Source organism: Corvus moneduloides, chromosome Z (genome assembly GCF_009650955.1).
Source record: "Corvus moneduloides isolate bCorMon1 chromosome Z, bCorMon1.pri, whole genome shotgun sequence".
Classification (NCBI taxonomy): Eukaryota; Metazoa; Chordata; class Aves; order Passeriformes; family Corvidae; genus Corvus; species Corvus moneduloides.
This window is the reverse complement of record NC_045511.1, coordinates 15,668,611-15,687,204: the sequence shown is the minus strand read 5'-3', so window position 1 is coordinate 15,687,204 and position 18,594 is coordinate 15,668,611. Positions and strand designations below refer to the sequence as shown.

Below are 18,594 nucleotides of genomic sequence, written 5' to 3'. Positions count from 1 at the left end.
GTGAGAGACCCCAAGCACCCCACCAGCTCAAAGATCCCACCACATCTTTTACCGGTGCTGAGGCTGCCCCTCCAGCTGCAGCCCTGACTCCCTCCTGGGTTCCATCTACCCCCAGCTCCCTGCATGACTGCGGGTGGGCACACAGTTGGTTCTCCAGAGAGAGCTGCTAAGGTCACAGCCACGATCTCCCTTCCCGGATTTCAGTGGGAAATAAAGGCCTTTCTGTGCCTTTGGCTTTGTTCTTGTCCACCCACGCAGCTGTAGGTTTCTTCACCACACAGGCTTTGCTGGTACTCGAGTGGGTGCGCTGGCATATGGTTTATCTGCAAGAACAGGTGCTGGCTGTGGTCTCCACAGGCCACCTGCTAAGCCACCCCACAGAGACACAGAGCCAGGGCAGGGAGGGACAAACTCCACTGCTGGAGAGACACCCCTCCCAACAACCCAAACAGACCAAGACAAATCCAACGCCGCAGCGTTTCCCAGGCTACAGGGAAGGGAGAAAACGACAATTGCTTAATAGAAATCTCCAAGAGGCCTGCCAACACCATCACAAAGATGTTGTTTAAGTCTCCTCCCCAGGCTCCCAGTGCTTTAACTACAGACCATTGGAGATCACATTTTGTGGGGGCTAGGTCTTCATGCATAGCAGATCCTGAAAACCAGGACAGTATCAGCCTCCCCAGGATCAGGTCTGACCTTCCTCTGGCCTCAGGCATGATGAGCAAAAGCTGCTATGAGGCAGTCCCTGCTCCCCAGCCTGACCATCCACACAGGCAACCACCCTGCAGCATGACTACAGCACAGCCCTGCTGTGACCAGAGCCACCGTGGGCAGACAGGCTGCCAGTGCCCCAGAAGCACAGCCTCCACACCATGGTGCAGGGAGGCATGTCCACACTACCCTACTGGGACTCCAGCCCTTAAAACAGTCCTGAGGGCACTCAGAAAGCTTGTGCTTAGTGACATCTACATTGGCATCCCAGGAGAGGTCCCACCTGGATTCTGCACTAGCTAGGCAAAAAGGCTATCTTTTTGGAGAGCTTATAAGCAGAGCAAGCCCCAGTAAATGCAGCATGGGTGTATGTAAATATATATATGTGTACCAACTTCCACCAAGTCCCTGTTCTAGCACACTTTCAGAGAAGGCTCAAAAGGCGCTAAGCCTGAGCAGTGACAAGAATTGCTTTGGACATGGCTGAAGGACTGCCACCCACATACTGCTGCAGCACAGGAAGCGATGGCAATGTATCTGACAGGGATGGGTTGAAAACACTACCCAGGAAGAATGCAATTACCCCAAATGGACTGAGGCCAGCAGATCTGGATTACCACCTCAGCTCTTGCATAAAGGGCTTTGCATCTTTGTTCACTTCCAACAAGAAGAATCACAGGGTTGACATCAGCCCTGGCCCGGGACATGCATTCGTTACTAAAAAGCACTTCCAGCTGAATCACTAACTTCCCATTTTGCAGCACACAGGACTCCTTTGAAGGTTTCCTATCCAAGTATTGTTCTACCATCAAGCTGCTTAGCTGGGGGGTTGTCCAGGCCACAGGCAAGTATGACTGCAAACCACTGGCCGGTCCTGAAAAAGCTCTCTGAAATGCAGAGCATGTGAGCCCAGCTGCTCTTCATTCAAGATTCACAACCAGCTGAAGATGCAGACAGAAACAGGGGGAAAACATGTTTATTGGCAGCTGGGCATTCACAGGCCAAGCAAGGGAGACTGTGAAAGAGAGGGGCAAAGCCAAAGAGAGGATGAACAGAGACACTTCCCTGTCAAAGAAAATAATTTTTAAAGCAGGCCTCGAACTTTGTGAGACCAAGTTCTCTGGAGTTTATATTCACCTGGCTCACCTGCTCACGAGCAAAACCAAAATCAAAAAACAAAGGAACTGAGCTGGTCAGAAAATAGGCTCCAGGGAGCAGAGGTGCCAGGCACTGAAGATGGAAGGATCAGAAACAATGTAACACGGCATTACCAGGACACAGAGAGCCACACAGCTCCCTGGAGGAAGGGGGTCCCTGGGAATGATGCAACGTGGAGAGACACCAGGCAAAAGCCTCTCACAGAAGACTCTCACAAAGTAACCTGCAACAAACCATCTGCCAGCATACAAATGCCTCCTTTCAGGATTTCCCCCATGCTGCCCTTCACACTTGTCCTGTCTCAAACCCGACTCATTAATTCCTCCAGCTACCAAAGCCTCTGATAATTTGATTACAGCTCCATTGACAGCGTGCTGAGGACACCACTTTTCTAACCATATGGCTTCACTTTCTTCTTTCATGTCTGTGGTCACATACCTACCAACAACAGGTTTTCTTGTTCTGCATCAGGAAGTGTCCTGGCCCCCAGGCATGATGCATTTCCACACAGCACATGACGGTGCTAACCAAATCTAGCAGAGGACAAACGTGGGCAAGCCCAGAGCAGTAAGAGCATGTAAAGGACTTGGGAAGAGCCAAGAGCCTTTGATGTTGAAGACTCAGATCAATAACCATCCCCTTCAATCACCCTCAGACTCAGAGAGCAAAGTTTGGGTATCTCTGGCCTCTGGTACTCAGCACAGTCATGCAGAAATGTGCCAGGGCAAGCAGCTGGTAGCAGACAGCAAGAAGGAAGACCAGGGGCAAAGATGTGCTTCTCTGCTCTCAGAGGTGCCTTGAACACAGGGAGGGAACTTCCTCCTCCTGCTCTGCATCCCCAGAAGACAGCCGAGGGCAGAGGGGTTGAGAAAGCTCAGCACCACCAGCCAAGGGAGCGTTTAGGGGCTGCGGCCTTCATCAGATTTGGAGTAAGCCACCAGGAGCGAAAGAGCAACCCTACCAGTAAAATTTAAATTATCTATAGTTCCCTAAAGGCCACTTCTGGAGAGAGCAGACATGAAAAATAGAGCATGGAGAGCTGCTCTGCACGACTTGCTGCAAAAGCAGGGAATCAAGAGAGCTCCTCAGCAAGCTGTGCCTCTGAATAGCAGAGTTCCCACAGTCAGTGCAAAGTGACCCCACAACCTTTCCTTCTTTCAGTGGATAAGAAACTTCTCACATGAGGAACAGAAACAAGGTGGGCAAGTGGCAGAGCTGAAACAGCCCCAGCACTGCTCCAACTGCAGCTGGACCTTGGTCCACAAGCCCAGCTCACCAAGGGCCACAGCTGTACAGCTGGGTGAGAGCAAGGGCTCTGCTGTACCCACACACCCTGACCACCCCAGGCTCCATGGCAAGGGACGTGTCCAGGCCCCACTGGAGTCAGCAGGAATCCAGTGTTATGGTTAAGTGTTATGGGAGCAGGGGCTGGAGGTCAGGCGAGGGCAAGTGTTGACTCCCTGGCAAGAAACACTATTGCAGCAGCGTCCCTCGGAACCACCCCTGTCCGAACCCCTCAGCCCTACCAACTCCCACCAGTGCCCTGCCCTAGCACAGGGGACTGCATGCTGGGACATGTAGAGTCCCTACCAGGGCCCCACCACTCACGCACGCCGAGACCCGCACCATGGGAATTGCCGCAGTGAAACAAGGCGGTGACGAGGCTTTACAGGATGACTTCATTCTCCCAGTCCTCAACCTAAAGCCCAGCCCTGCTGAAAGTAACTCTAGCACTATCACATTGGGAGTTTTCTCCTCTGTCACCTGCTGGACCTTGTTCACCTCCTCGTGTTACCAAGCTTGCCAAGACACTGCTTTGTGTCAGGGTTCAAGCCTGCTACACTCCACAATTTCCCAACCTCCCCTTTTTGCTGATGCCAACAGACACAATTCAGGGAGAGGACAGGTCCACAAGCAAATCTCTGCTTGTCTGATGTTTTTTAAAAGGCAGTGATTGCAAATGCCTTTCAAAACTAAGACACTGCACAACATTCCTCTACCATACACTTTCCACAGCAGTTGCAAATTCCACACTACTTCCTTAAAAGAAAAATAATAAAAGGAGTGTGGAAACCCCAGAGGTAAGTGTCTGCCCCTCGCACTGATGGATCTCGTTCACGGGCGGGCTGTGAGCAAGCCCACCTCCCCAGCACCCACCACGCAGCCATTCCCTCTGCCTTCCCTAACGCAGGCCACCTTTCCAAACATGACACCCGGGCTAACGAGCGCACGCCGCCTGCGTGATTTCTGTATAAAACCCGCAAAACGCTTGAAAACCTCGCTAGGTCGGCAGCCGCTGACTTCGGGTGGGTGACTGTCCCCGACGGGCCCTTCCGCCCGCGGCTGGCTGTCACCAGAGGGCGGCGGATGCCGGGGTTCACATCCGCCCCGGCGCCCACCCCGCAGCCCCACGCCGGGGCCTGGGAGGGACCCCCGGGGCAGGTGCCGCCCGAGCCGCGACTCCCGCGCCCCCGGGGGACCCGGCCCCACCGCCGCGGACCGTCCCGGGGGACAACAACCCACCACGTCCCAGCTGGGCAGGAGCTGATGCCCGCGGGAGGAAGAAGAGGAGGAGGAGGAGGAGGGGGAGGAGGAGGAGGAGGGGGAGGAGGCCCCACCGTGCGGGCAGAGCCGCGGACAGGCTGTCCCTGCCCATGTCACAGCGCAGAGGACGTGGCCCTGGTGGGCGAGACCAGGGAGAGTGCAGCCTCCCTGAGCTGCCGGGGCATTGGGAGCCAGGATCGGGGACACCCCGCAGCATAGCCTGCACCCCGCTTCGGTCCCTCCCGCCTCCCCCCACACCTGCCTCTGCCAGACACAGCCCTCCCGATGCCTCAGTTCCCCCGGGCACCCTCCCCCCGCCCAAAGTCGCTCTGCGGTCACACTGCCCCCTGCCCTCCCCGCCCCGGCACCTCCTACCACAGCGCCCCCGGTGCCAGGCCCCTCTCCGGTCCAAGTGCCCCGGCTATAGCCCCCACCCCGGTCACGATGTCCCAGACTCACAGATCCCCATCCCTGTCATGATCCCCCCAGCTCAGAGAACCCATCTCGGTCACGGTCCCCCCCCGCTCATAGCCCCCCATCCCGGTTACGGCCTCCTCGGTACTACCCGATCACGGCCCCTCCCGGTCGCGCCTCCCCCAGCTCCCGCTCGCCCCTGCGGTCTGGGCCCCCGGTCCCAACGGCCCCCCCCGAACCTTCTGGAAGTGGGGGATGGCGGCGGAGATGGGGCGCACGAAGCCCTTCGCACGCAGCACGGGCTGCCCGTCCCCGCCGGAGCCCGGTCGTGCCCCGCGCCCCCCGGCCCTGCCCGCCGCGGCCCCGCCGGACCCACCAGCGCCCCCTCCGCCGCCGCCGCCGCGGCCCCGACTGTACGCGGCTCCTCCGCTCCTTCCGGGTGCCGCCGCGAACACGCCCCCCGCGCCCGCCTGCCGCGCGCTGATTGGTGCGCCGGGCGGGGAAGGGCGCGGGGCGGGGCGCGCCGCGGGGCCGCGCGACCAATGGGAGGTGAAGCAGCGCGCCGAGACCCCGCCCGCGGCCCGCCCCCTCCACGTGCGGGAGTGTGATGACAGCGGGGAAGGGGCGGGCCTAGGCGGAGCGGCTTCTCATTGGTCGACGGCGGCGCTGGGGGCGGGGCCTTTCTCGGCGCGGGGCGGGGCTGTCGCCCCCTCGGCCCTGCGGGCTGAGCGAGGACCCCCGGCCCGCGGCGGGGCTGCGGCACGGCCCCACCGGCACGGCGTGTCCCACCCACGGGCACGGCCCCACGAAAACGGCGTGTCCCACCCACGGGCACGGCAAGGCCCCACGGGCACGGCGTGTCCCACTCCACAGGCACCCCTCATCCCCAGCACGTCCCACCGCATAGGTGCCCCCGGCTCTACGGCGTGTCCCACCCCGCGCACACACCCTCGGGCAGAGCGTGTCCCAGCCCCACGCGTGCGACATGTGCCAGCCCCCAAGACAGCCCTCCCCTGGACCCATGAGTATGGCCTCCCCCAGGTGACACCCCCGAGGTGTCCCTTGCCCCATGTCCTGAGTGGGGTCACCCTGGTGTTCCCCACTCCCCGGGTGGTGCCGCTGCCCCGCAGGCCCGGTCTGCCATCCGCCCACACTGCTGGGCTGGGAACTAGCCTGTGCCAGAACCCACAGTGGATGCCGGGCCCGAGGGGGCAGCTGCCCCCCGGGACAAGGCTGCTCAGAGATACGAAAACACCCAGCAGCCGTGGGGCACCAGGGCTCTGCCACCTGCCCGTGAGGACCCCCGACCCACTGCCCTGAGGGGAAGCGGCTCGCAGCTCACCAGCCTGACCACAGGCCATTCAGGCCAGGGAAGAGATGCCTTGACTTCATCAATTTTGGGTGAAGCTTGGTAAAGATCAGTCCCCCAACTGACTCACCCCACTCCTCAGAGAGCTGCAGCTGCAACACCACTCTAAAAATAGTGGGGGCCAGTATCGTCAAGTGATAAATATAACCAAGATCTCGTCTTCTGACTGTGCTAGCATGCAGTGAGCTGGATAGGAACCTGCAGCACACCGGCTGCCGAGTCCCAACGCCCCCCTCGCCTTGCTGCTGATCCTGGGGCATTATTTTCGGAGGTGCCGTCATGGATAAAGCTGTGCTGGTGCTGTCTGGGAATAGCAGTGAGCAGGGGCAGCAGGACAGACGGTCCTCTGACAGCCGTGCCCTGCACGTGCCTCTCTGCAGGGAGAGATGGCAGCTCAGTGTCCTGCTACGTTGCCATGGAGCAGCTGCCAACACAGGACCTCATCTCCTCCTGGGCCTCAGGTTGCTGCTGTAGGAGATTTCTTGCTAAATAACCCCTGGCTGCCCCCAAATTCAGCTTGTGGACCACTAAAGTGTATTTAATATATGGAATATTTTAATTTCTGAGTGTAATGACAGGAGCACGCGATCCTCCGGTGTTCCTGGTGACTTAGGAGCTGCTGCCTCAAACTTCATGTGTGCAGGTGCTGGTGTCAGGAAGAGCCGAGGAAGCTCAGCTCCCCCACATGCCTGCTTGTCCTTCACAGTGCGGGTTTCCTACAGACTTCCAGGGCAAACTTTAGCTTTTGACCCTGTGTGTCATCTCTGCTGGGCTGGCAAGAAGCTCTGGAGTCCAACCAGGAAGGCAGCGGAGGCCATGGAAACCAGGCATTGGCTGAAAAAGGCTCAGTCTCCATCACACAGCTGCTTCCATAAGCTGTGTTTTCCAGTGTGAACTGGCTGAAATGAGCTCACAGTTAAAAGATGGTTAATGAACCCTTATTGGTCTGAACAGGAACTCAACTGGAACAACTTCAGTCGAAGCTGAACCCACCGTGGAGCTGAATCCAAAAAATTTGCTGGTTCAGCTCCTTGGCAGTGGGGAAATATGGGCTCCTTTGTCCTTGACAGGAATAATACATTTCTGTTTATTGTGCGGGCAGTGAAGGATTAATAATATCCCAAGTTATTTACCTCCTGCTTTTGAGTGCTGAGGGTTTGTGAGGGATGTCCCTGCTGAGCCCACCATCCCTTAGCAACCTCCCCTGATTTTTGAAACATGTTCTCGCTCCAGAAGCAGGATTAAGGCGCAAGACATAAAAGTCCCTCTTAGCAGTCTGATGGGGTGAGGGTGCCCCCACTCCTCTTCCCATGGGGCAGAACCTCAACCATGGTGATTTGATGGGAACAGTAACGCACGCTGTGGTGCTTCGCAGAGCATCTGGAAAAACTTCCAGAGGCTTGGCAGGGTTGGGGAAGGGGTAGACTTACTGCACAAGCTGTACTACTCCTTTGCAGAGGGCAGCCCGTCCTAGCCCTTGCCAGGAGTAGGCTTCATCTATTCCTTACACACCCTGGGGCTTGAAAAAGGCTTTACATGGCTTGGTGAAGGCAAACGGGGGGGTTTAAGTACATTCGGCATGGCTCTGCACCATGGCTGGCCACCTTCCAGAGGCCTGCCTTCCAGAGGGGCGGGAGAAGGGTGCTTCCCCAGGAAGATGAGGTGTCCCAAGCAGCACATGGTGGAATGATGTCCTTCCTTCGTGAGCCCTTCTGCCTGCAGGGCTTCCCTTTGAAGGGTGCCCTGGTGAGGTGACTGAGTGGAGGTGAGTTCATCCCTGGGTTAGCTCCCTCCTGGAGCTGCCAGCACTGCCCCAACCTGCTGGCAGCGGGCTAGGGCTGTTCAGCCTGTTTTCCAGGCTGGCTGCTCCCACCGGAAAGGCCGTCAGGTGCCAAGCTCCAGGGTGCTGAGGAGCTGACACAAGCAAGGCTCCTGCCCCACTTTTAATTTAATTTAATGGTTTTCATCATGGAAGAGTGACATCCCCATGCACACGCTCATTTTGTTGGTGTGGGCAGGTTTTGCAATCGCAAAAACGCCTTTGAGAAAGAAGTACGTGGATCATCTCCCAGAGCTGATGGGGCAGGATGTGCCTCCACAGGGGTGATGCTACCCCTGCACCACCTGTATGTACCCCTGACAGCAGGCTGTGCCACGCTATGCATGCCTGATCCAAGTCCATAGGTAGGTAAAGCAATAAAGGACCCATGTGCAGAAGTGAGCCTGGAAAGACCTGTAGTTCCGCAAGGGAGAGATTGTAGGGAATTTTAAAAGGACTTTGGAGGAAACTGGTGGAAATCAGCTGTCACGTTGCTTGGGGGCCCCTGGCAAATGGTGCCAGGCTGGGTGGGGTGTGGAGCAGTGGCAGGGCTAGGGCAGGCACCTTGTGGTGACTCATGGCCTCATCCCAGCTGGCAGAGGAGCTGGAGAAAGCCCAAGGGGCAGGTGCGCTAGAGGAGCATTGGGTGTCACTTCCATTCTTAATGGTGTGTTGCCACAAAAAAGCTTGGGCTTTTGTATCTCTCACAGCCCTAGACCTTGGCATGCAGCACAGACGGGGTATCTCCTGCAGCACTGCCTCCGGGGGTTTTCGTGCTTCTTGTCCTCCCCATGTTTTGAAACTAGAGGAGACAGAGGCCAAAGCCTGTCCCTCTTTCCCTGAGACTGTCACAAGAAGATGCACTGCAGTACCCTGTGGTCCTGTGCTGGAGCCAGGGAATGTCCCCAGGGGAGTGTGAACCAGTGCTGCAGGACCTTTCCCCTGCAGGAACCTGTTTCCATTATGCGCTCGGTTTACCTGTTTGACCGAAATAGCCGTAAAACTGGAGATAGGAATCAAACTTGGAGAGTTTCGTGCTGTAGGAGCCCTCCTCCTCTCAGGGGTAGGGGCGGCATTCCCTTTTGGCACTGTGAGAATCCCTTCTGGTATGGCTCTGAGCAGGGCTTGGGATCACAACAGAGCTGAAGTCACTGCGGTACCCTAACTGAGTCCCAGTGCCCACCGAAGCCTCATCCCAAACTGGGCATGTTTGATGGAATTTGGAGTCCTGATGGGAAAGGGAGAAGTGACAGCACTACCTAGAGCAGATGGATCTGATACCGCATTAAGAAGCACTGGTGGTAGGGCCAGGCAGGGCTGCTCTTTTCCTCCCATACCCATACCACACTCACAGCTTCAGTGTTGCCTCTCCCATCAGCTGTCTCCCAGCACCTTTGTAGAGGAGGGCAGCATCATGACCCCCGGGGGGCCATGGTGGGCCTTAGGGACTGAGGAACAAAGGCTGGATGATCTGCTGCCAGATGCAGGTCATTAACCCAGCGCTACAGCCACCAGACTTCACTGTTGCTTTGTGTCTATGACACATATGTGACTTCCCAGAATCAAACAGGGGTCTTGGCTCTGTACAAAACTCGAGAGGTCCATCCTGGAGCTGCTGGCAGACCGTGTTCTGGGATAAGAACTGTTGGCTACAGCTTGGCAAGCTGAGTATGCTCGGCAAGAAGAATTTCTATGCAGCCCAAGGCAGGCATCTCCAGGCCTGGGGATTTGAAGTACAAAGCCACAGCAAATATGATGCTGTGTTGGTTACACCCTGCTCTGAGCAGGAGGTGAGGCTGAGTATGTCCCTGCCTGTCCCTGCCACCCCAAATGCAGAGCTGGAACAACACCTAGGGACGCATGTGCCTGCTCAGCACCAGGGAAGTAATCCCGGCTCTCCTTCCACTGCTGGAAATGTAGACCTCCAACTGCTGCCACTTCACCCCTCGGGATCACCCATTGTCCTGGGCAGCTGGACTTTACTTAATGGCCCTCGGCTCTGACCTGCAGCCGGGGAGTTGGGGGACGGACTGTGGATTTAAGGTGGCATCAGGGACGTGCTCTGAAGAGGATGCCGGTGATCTGAGCGGGCCCCGGGAAGAGAAGTTCTCGGCCCCACCACTGGATGTGTGAATAGGTCCCTCTCTCGTTCCCTTGTTCCTGCCTAAGCCTCTCCCCCTACAGCTTCCCTGCAGAAATGTTTCCTTTCTTTCATGCCTGCCTTGAAAACGAAATAATAAAAAAAGAAAACCTGAAGGAACTGATAAAACTCCGTTCACCCATCCAGATAGCATCGGCTCCAAAGAGCCGGCCGGTGCGGGCCGTGCCAGGCCTGCTGCATGCTGGGGCTGCCCGAGCTGGGCAGTGCCGTCTCAGCCTTTCTGCCGCCCCCCGACTGCCCCGTCAGCCTTCGCCGGTGCCAAGTGTGCAAACCAGGGCTGATAGCAGAAGGCAAAGGTCCCCTTGGCGTCACCTTGGCGCGGTGGCAGAGCCTGGGGCCACCCAGCAATGCCTCTGGGTGAGCACCAGCGCCCGAGGCTGCTCGCTCATTGCCTGCACCTGCGTTTCGGACTTTGGGCATTTCTCCGCTGGGTATTGGGGACAGAGCCTTCCTGCTGAGCTCTGTGGCCCGGAGCACTCCCAGGGATCCTGTGCCCCACACAGTGCCAGCACCCTGGGGTGCTGCACCCTCTCTTCCAGCTCCCAGGCCTTTCCCCGAGGACTCGGCTGCTGGACGACAGTGCCAAGATCTGCACAGATACGGGAATCTTGAACCCCGAGGTGTGGGTGAAGATGTCTTCATGCAGGGACAACAAAGCCCCTTGTCTGCTCTGTAGGGAGCAGCTGAGCTCTGTGGGCTTCATCTGGAAACTGGAATATTCCAGGATGTATGCTGAGGGTATATGCCCATTTAGGTCACTGAAAATGTGGGGTGATGGAAAATCTTTGGATCTCCATATGGAAACTTCCCACGCCAGGCTTGGTCAGTGGATGCTGCCTGTTGGCACAAGGTGGCAGCCCAGCCCAGCTTATTTTCAGCAGCACCTTTGCAGGGGAGCCTGGGCCCTGCCATGACCTGCCCCTGTCCCCCAGCCATGGGCTGCATGTCCCCCACGGGGTGCTGCCCACCCCCTGCCGTGGGTCAGCATTACAGGAGAGACAAGTCCTGCTGCGTTCGGCAGTCCTGCCCGTGGGCACACAGGGGGTGCATTTTGACTGTGCTGGCTCTGCTGTATCTTTCCTCTCTGAGGGGATGTGGGGACAAGGGACATGCTGGTGGGCAATAGTCCTTCAGCTCCTGGACTGGAGAGGGCTCAGGGTGAGGCCACACCAGGTAGGCAGTTGTTACCAGAATCTTCTTTCAGGGGTTTTCTGAGCAAGAAGGAGCAATGTAAACATGGGGGGGTTTTGCCAGTACGGCAAAAGGGAATGATGGGCTCTTCTCTGCCCTGGTGGGAGAGCAGGGACACTATGAAGTTCGTGATAATCAGTCCAAGGTAAGGGTGTTACAATGAACTGAAAGCGCTCATGGGCTTCTCACCCTGATGTGCCCATGTGCCTCCAGTAAAGGGATGTTTGCCTCTTACAAAGCCTTGATGCTGTGGGGACTCCACTGTTTTGGCACCGGTCCTTACCTCTTGGGGTCCACCATATTTCCATATCCTATTGCTTCCATCTGAATATGGCAGGTTGGAGGCTGGTTTGTGCCTGAAATTCCCCGTGAACCTGTTCAATCATACAGCTGTGAGGAGGCATGGAAGGTTCCCATTTCTCTCCTCCATCCATGCTTGCTCTTCAGGTGCACATTTGTAAGAACAAGAAGAGCCGTGAAGTTCCTGATATGAGATTATTCAGGGGATCTCCCTGATGGTGCCTGGCTCAGTTTTGGGGTTTGTGAAGGTCCCTGGAGCAGCCAAAGCTGCTGTTTGTGCATGCATTGCTGGATTGGCTCTGTTTTGATGTGCAGCCTTTTGCATTTCTGTTTGCTCATCTGTAATGGGGACACTTGAGAATGCTGTTGATGTGACAGACCTTGTTAGAGGCCTTGTTAGAGACCTACTTACATTTCCTTTGGGTTTTCAGTCAAATCTCATGCCAGACCTGTTTACCCCTTGTTTTTATCATCATCTGAACCTTGACTACCTAAGGCTGAGAGCTGAGCACCCCCAACCCTTCCTGTCTTTGTAGGGCCCCACTTTCCAAGTGCTGCACCTTTATCTTAATAACCTTTTTTTTATTTACAGGAGTTGCCCCCAGCTTCTGTAGAAAACTATGGCAGAAATATGCCTCTCTGATGATCTTCCCTTCTGTGCATCTTTAGCTCATCTGCATCTACCTTTATAGAGGAAACCAGATCAGAAGGAGCCCATAGAGCTGAGGGTCAGATCTAAGTAACCTCGTCTAGTGAAAGGTGTTCCTGCCCATGGCAGGGGGGTTGGAATGAGATGATCTTTAAGGTCCTTTCTGACCCAAACCATTCTGTGATTCTATGGTCTGAAGGAGGGGCTGCCAGCATTATCAGGGTGGGCTGGGCAGCATCAGCAGGCTGCTGGACTGCTAGAGTGCCTGTGAGCATCCAGAAAAATCTTGTCTGAGCCTCTACCTGCAGACAACTGCTCAGTGTGTTCAGATGTGCAAACACACCCAGCACCACAGCATGGGCATCACTGCACTCTGGGGGCAGAACATAGCAGAGAGGACAAGCATTCCCGGCCCAAATCACAGCTGCTCATGGCCTGTCACCTCTGCTGCACTGGGCTGGGACCCTCCCTAAGGTTTCAGCATGCTGCATGTAGGCAGGATGGGAGCTGCTGGCTCCAGCTGATTTGCTGGACAGAGAAATGCCCACAATGGCTGTTATTTCTGCCTTAGCTTTTCTCACCCAAAGGCACATTTGGGAACAAACTGCTCTCAAACCAGGTCTTTTCAGCTCCTGGTGCCTCGCTCTGCCCCTCATGCCTGTCCTTCTTTTCAGTGAATGCACTCAATCCCTCACCAGGCTCTTGGGAGGATTGAGAATTAAACGATGGAAAAATCCCTGCCAGCTGCCCGCGTGGGGCTCCCTGGATGAGTCTCACCGGCTCAGCGCGGGCGGGTGCACAAGAAACGAGGTCACGGCCACAGGGGAGGTAGGAGCCATGGCACCCGGCTCCAAGCACCACGGCTACCCCCATCCCAGGAGCACCTGCCAGGGTGCACATCCCTGGCACTGTGCTGCAGAGGCACAAGGGGGCCCGGGGGCTGAGTAAAGCCCTCACACCCATGGGCTTTGCTGTTGGAGGATGCTGCAGCCATGCTGGCAGTGAGAGCAAGGTTAGGAGAGTGTTTTTGGGCTCTCTGAAGAAATTTCCAGCCTGGAGGACCTACCTCCGTATCTTTTGCACTTAGATCTGGAAAAGGAAAAAAGCCAAAAAAAAAAAAAAAAAGCTCCCCTAGCAGAGCTGGTTTGATTTAGTTCAGAGGGGAAAAAATATTACACCCCATATGTGATGTAGTGCTGATAAAACATAGAATCACAGAAGAAGCTGAGTTGAGAAGGACCCACAAGGATCATCAAGTCCAGCTCCTGGCCCTGCACAGGATATCCCTAAGAGTCACACCATGTGCCTGGGAACATTGTCCAAATGCTTCTTGAACTCTGTCAGGCTTGGTGCTGTGACCACTTCCCTGAGGAGCCTGTTCCAGTGCCCAACCACCCTCCGTGTGAAGAACCTTTTCCTAATATCCAACCTAACCCTCTCCTAACACAACTTAAGGCCATTCCCTTGGGTCCTGTCACTGGTCACCATAGGATGATGATCACTCAGGTGATAGGTCATGTCACCTTATGCCAGTAAGTGAATCCTTTGTTCACCATCTTCAGCCTGTGGAGGCCAAAAGGCACATACAGCGTAGTTTTCATCAGCAAAGCTTTCCAGTGTGAATGCTCAATGGCCAGGGGAGGAAGAGATCACAGCTCTCTTGTTCCAGGTACAGGTGGCTGCCCTGCAGTGGGAGGCACTTGGCTAATTTTGGAGTACCCATCCCCAGGCTGTGCTCTCGAACATGCTCCACAGGGACAAACTGTTTCCAGGAGCTGGCTTCTTGCCCCAGAAGGGCTGGCTCTTCCTCATCTCTGCTCGCTGCAGCTGGAATAAACACAGGGGAGACGAGGGGTGCATGTAGCTCTCACAAAAAGGTTGCTCGGTGGCCTCGAATCCACTTTGATGCTGAATGGGTGAGGGAAGGAAAGAGGATGATGTTCATGAATTAAAGTTACAGCCCTTTCCTCCTCTGCTACTAATCCCCATTCAGATTTAATCAAAGAGTCCTCGTGGTCTGAGCCATTGCAGCAACAGTGCACTCCAGAGGGGCTGTGCCTCAGTAGCTGCTGTGCCAGCTCACAATGAAAGGACAAACGTGGCTTTGAGAGGTTGAAACACAGCAGCAGGTAGAGACAACGCCAAGGGGCATTGGGAAGAATGTCAGCCAACACCACACAGATCTGTGCCTGATAGCTGCGCTAACCAGTCAGGTTACATTTTGGGAATGTTGCAAGAGGAGTGTGGAGGGATGCTGAAAACCTCAATCAGGCAGTGGAGAACTAGGAGAGCTGGGTGAAAAACACAGGAGGTTCATGTGGTTTCTCTTTAGCACTGTCAGCCAGATGGGTCCAACATTTGGCAGGGAAAAGATCCTTTGCCACAGAGTTCAGAATAGCTCAGATGGGAATTTTGAGCAGACTCCTTCGTGTGGGGGAAGGGGGAAAGAATAGTGGTGTTCTGCAGGGAGGCTCTGCAAGACCTTGGTCAGGAGGACATTATTTGAAGTTGACATATTGGTTATGGCCTGAAAAACTGGCAGGATAATAATTTTGTACTACACTGTGGAAGGACTTCATGAATATGAAGAGCTCTGCTCTAGCCGAGTTGAACTTGAGGCCATGGGATGCATCTGTGAGGAGAAAATTGTGGGACATCAAGGTTTGTTTTGGACAAAGAAATCTTGGTCTGGGACAAAAAGACAAAATTGTGAGCTTGATGCTTTGTGAGGTGGTGCCCATATTCAAAGGTAAAGCATGAGATTCATCTCATCTGACATTTGCCTTCCTCTATGCTAATGTCCCCAGGCTTCCCTAACACTCAGTGGAGAAAAATAGGTATTTTCAGGACATTTAACCTAATTTGAATAAATATTTCAAGGTGAAGAGAACTATTAACAAGAAGGGTTTGCATGGATTATAAAGAGGGACACAATGGGAAGAGCTCAGAGACAGACATCCAGACTGCAGACACCTGCATTTGCAAAGCTAAATCCTGACCCCGAGGGAATCTCACAGAAGCCTAAGGGCATTCCTGCTCCAAAGGACACTCAGAGGGAATGAGCAATGAGGACACAGAACACTGAATCTGAAGGAAAACAGGGTCTCCAGGCAAAAACTGTGGCCAGTGACCCAGTGGTGACAAACCAGAGAGGAGGACAAAGCATCTGCTCACCCTCTAACACTGCATCAGGACTGCAGCAGGACAAAGACAGGGCTGGAAAATGCTCTCAGGACCCTTGCCAAGGAGCAGAGGAGTTCACAAAATCAAAGAATTACAGAATATGCTGAGTTGTAAGGGACCCACAATGGATCATTGAGTCCAACACTTACCCCTACACAGGACATCCCAAGAGTCACACCATGGGCCTGAGAGCATTGTCCAAAATTGTTGTACAGGTCTGCACAAACTCAGTGTCAGGATAAAGCCAGCTCTCCTGCTTTTGCTCCATGGCCAAGGCAGTGGCACATCCCACATCTGCCAAACAGCAAAAGCTGCCTAAGTGGCAGTATAAGCACTCAAAAATGTAGAAATGATGAGGCTGAGAGCATCCAAAGCTGATGGCCTTGGAATAAGGTGCAAGGATGAGTTTTGACAAACCCCTGCATGAAAAGGGGAAGTCCTTTGTCTTCGTTTGATTCTGTGAGAGAGCTGCCAGCTCCCAGCTGTGCTGCTTGCTTGGCTTTTGGCCAAGACTCCGGAGTGCATCACAGCCCCCCTTTCCCTGCTGTTGGGAGGGGCTCCTGGTTTGGCTGATGGCCCAACACACACCTAAAGCACTGGAAAAACTCTGCTCTTCCTTACAGAAAGATGAGACATGGTACAGATGGCAGCTCCCCAATCCCCACAATCAGATGTAATTAGTACTAAAATTTAGTACCTTCAGGACTGGCTTCAGAGCATCCTGCAGTTATATGTTTTGGTCTGTAAAAACTCACTCTGCCAGCATGGAATTGGTGAGGCCACAGGGAGAAACTTCCACTAAATGACATCAGAATTGTAGAGTTTTCTGGTAAATCCTCAAATTACAAGCAACCCCCAAGAAATACATTAGGTTCAACCTACAAGGCTCCTGGATAACTCCAGCCACTCAAACCTCCAGATCCTGCAGGGAAACATGCCTTTTATTGCTGCTTGGTGCTGTCTTTGCAGATCCTTGCACAGAAAAGCAGAAATAGGACTGCTTGGTAGTTTGATAGGAGACCTCTAGAGACACTTGTCTGCCTTATGGGAAGGTGTTTTTAGAAAGGAATGCTTTTCTTCTACATCTGTGTTGTCTCTATAGGGTATCCTAGTGCCAGAATATCTGGGGTTTTTCTGCAGTCAGCCTTGTGACGGATGCTGCCTGCTGCCATCGGCCTGAGGAACTGGGTTTTCCCGTGGATGTGTCAGCCAGGGCTTGGCTTTAAGGAGCTTCTGGATGCAGAAGCACCAGTGTCACCATAGGGGAACAGGAGGCGATAGCTGGCTGGATGAGAGCTGCAGACTAGAGGGGAATTGCTGGGTATGGGAAGAGGCAGATGATTGTCATACATGAAATCCCTATTTGTGCTTGGTCTTTGCATATTAAGTGCTTTAATTAATTAATTCTGAGTTAAATATTTTTAAGTTGAATCTTAAAATTAACCCATCAGCCCAGATACAAAAACTCATTATCAGTGTTTTCAATTGTTCAAAGTAGTTTATTAAGAGAGTTGCACCCTTCCCAGTTAAAAATTCCCCAGTTAAAAATCACTAACTTGCCCCTTTCAAACTTCAAACCACCGGTACACCATAAGAGTTACCTTTCCTGTGTTTACTGTATACTTTTACAAGTGTTTTAAGATGTGTTGGATGTATTTTAAGACCTTTTTTAAGTGTTTTCACTTGCATTCTGATTCCAAGGCCAAAAACCCCAGTTCTAATAGCCAGCAGCTATTTTTAGCCACAGAGGAATTACTCTGCAGGCAAGCTCCATGGCAACCGGAATACCTGAATTTTAATGGAGGCATTGTAGCTCCCTTATCTCAACTAATACCACCCCTCTGACAACGATGAGCCATTGGTGGACAAAGATGATCTATCAAAGGGAAAGAACCAATCACTTTAAACCGAAGGGGTGGGCTGTGGGCGGACTGGGGGGGGGCGGGCAGAGCAAAGACACTATAAAAACAACAAGGCAGAGAGGCGAGGCCTCTTTTTCCTCTCTCTCTCTCTGCAGGCTAGCTGTGGTAGATGTCGGTGCTGGGCATTCAAAGCCTTACTCCTTTTAAGGGGCCTTTAGTAATTTTTTTAAAGTCAGCCCAGCACTGCAAGTTCTTTTTCTCTACCTGAGGTCTAGTGCTGTCTCAGCCAGGAAGATCTCAAATCCCTACGCTCCTGGGGCATACCATCTACTGAGCCATAGGATCCCAAATTTTTATATTTTTCTAATTTCTGTAATTTTTCAATTTTTCTGTTTTCAATAAATTAATCTTTTTAAGAGTTGTCTCATTTCTCACATGATGGATAAAAATCCTATGATAGAAGCAAAAATTGCGTTACCAGCATTTTTGTATACACACAAATATTCCACGGTAGATAAATGTCTGGCAATTAAGGATAAAAAGGCAGTGAAAAATTATGGTATCTGACTAACATTTCCTGCATTTTGGACTCTGAGTTTTCTTAGATTTATGTAGTTGCAAGTCCCCATTTTTCCAAGCAGAATTTTCTGTGTTAATGCATGTAGCTCTGAACATGAAAGCAAACAGCATCTGGAAGCAAACTACTTATAATGAGTGCCATTAAGAATTTCAATCTGCAAACCACAAAATGATCCCTAGAACATGTAAATGACTCTGCCAATCTGTTTCTTTCCTACCCACTAAGCATAACAATGACACTATGTTTCTTTTCCAGGTTGGGGGTCTTGCTGCTTACCTCGGCTTTATGAGTAGGCTAGAATCAGCATCTCTCCAACAGAGAGATGGCAGGAGGACTCCCACTACCACAGGCTGTGGATACAAAAATGCTGCTAGCAAGGATTTTCTTGCTATTTTCTAAGTCCGTGAGAGACTTTTCTCTCTCACAGAAGGGGTAGCAGTGTTATGTAAACAACCAAACACCTGCGACCTTGAAAAGTCTTGTTTATGGTATAGTAGAAAAATATTTTGACAATGGATGTTTTAGGATTTTAGCCAATCACCCCAAGGGGTGGCTGATCCTTGTCCAATTAGACTATGAAGAAAAAGTCTATAAAAGAGTTTGTAAAATAATTAAATAAATCAATCTTGCTGCACAATTCCTGCCTGCTG

At 53.4% G+C, this 18,594-nt stretch overlaps 1 protein-coding gene across 5 annotated transcripts in view; it reads right to left on the bottom strand.

Annotated features, from left to right (window-relative positions):
- Positions 1-5,269, bottom strand: part of FAM214B (family with sequence similarity 214 member B) — a 38,904-nt gene extending 33,635 nt beyond the window's left edge. For 3 of the 5 annotated variants that reach the window (XM_032097617.1, XM_032097614.1, XM_032097623.1), the window contains exon 1: positions 5,207-5,269. The gene's annotated coding sequence lies outside the window, so the exon portion shown is untranslated. Of the gene's footprint in view, positions 1-5,069; positions 5,162-5,206 lie in introns of those variants that run through there. The other 2 variants (XM_032097622.1, XM_032097615.1) reach the window with 2 other exon arrangements.
- Between the last annotated feature and the right edge of the window lie 13,325 nt (positions 5,270-18,594).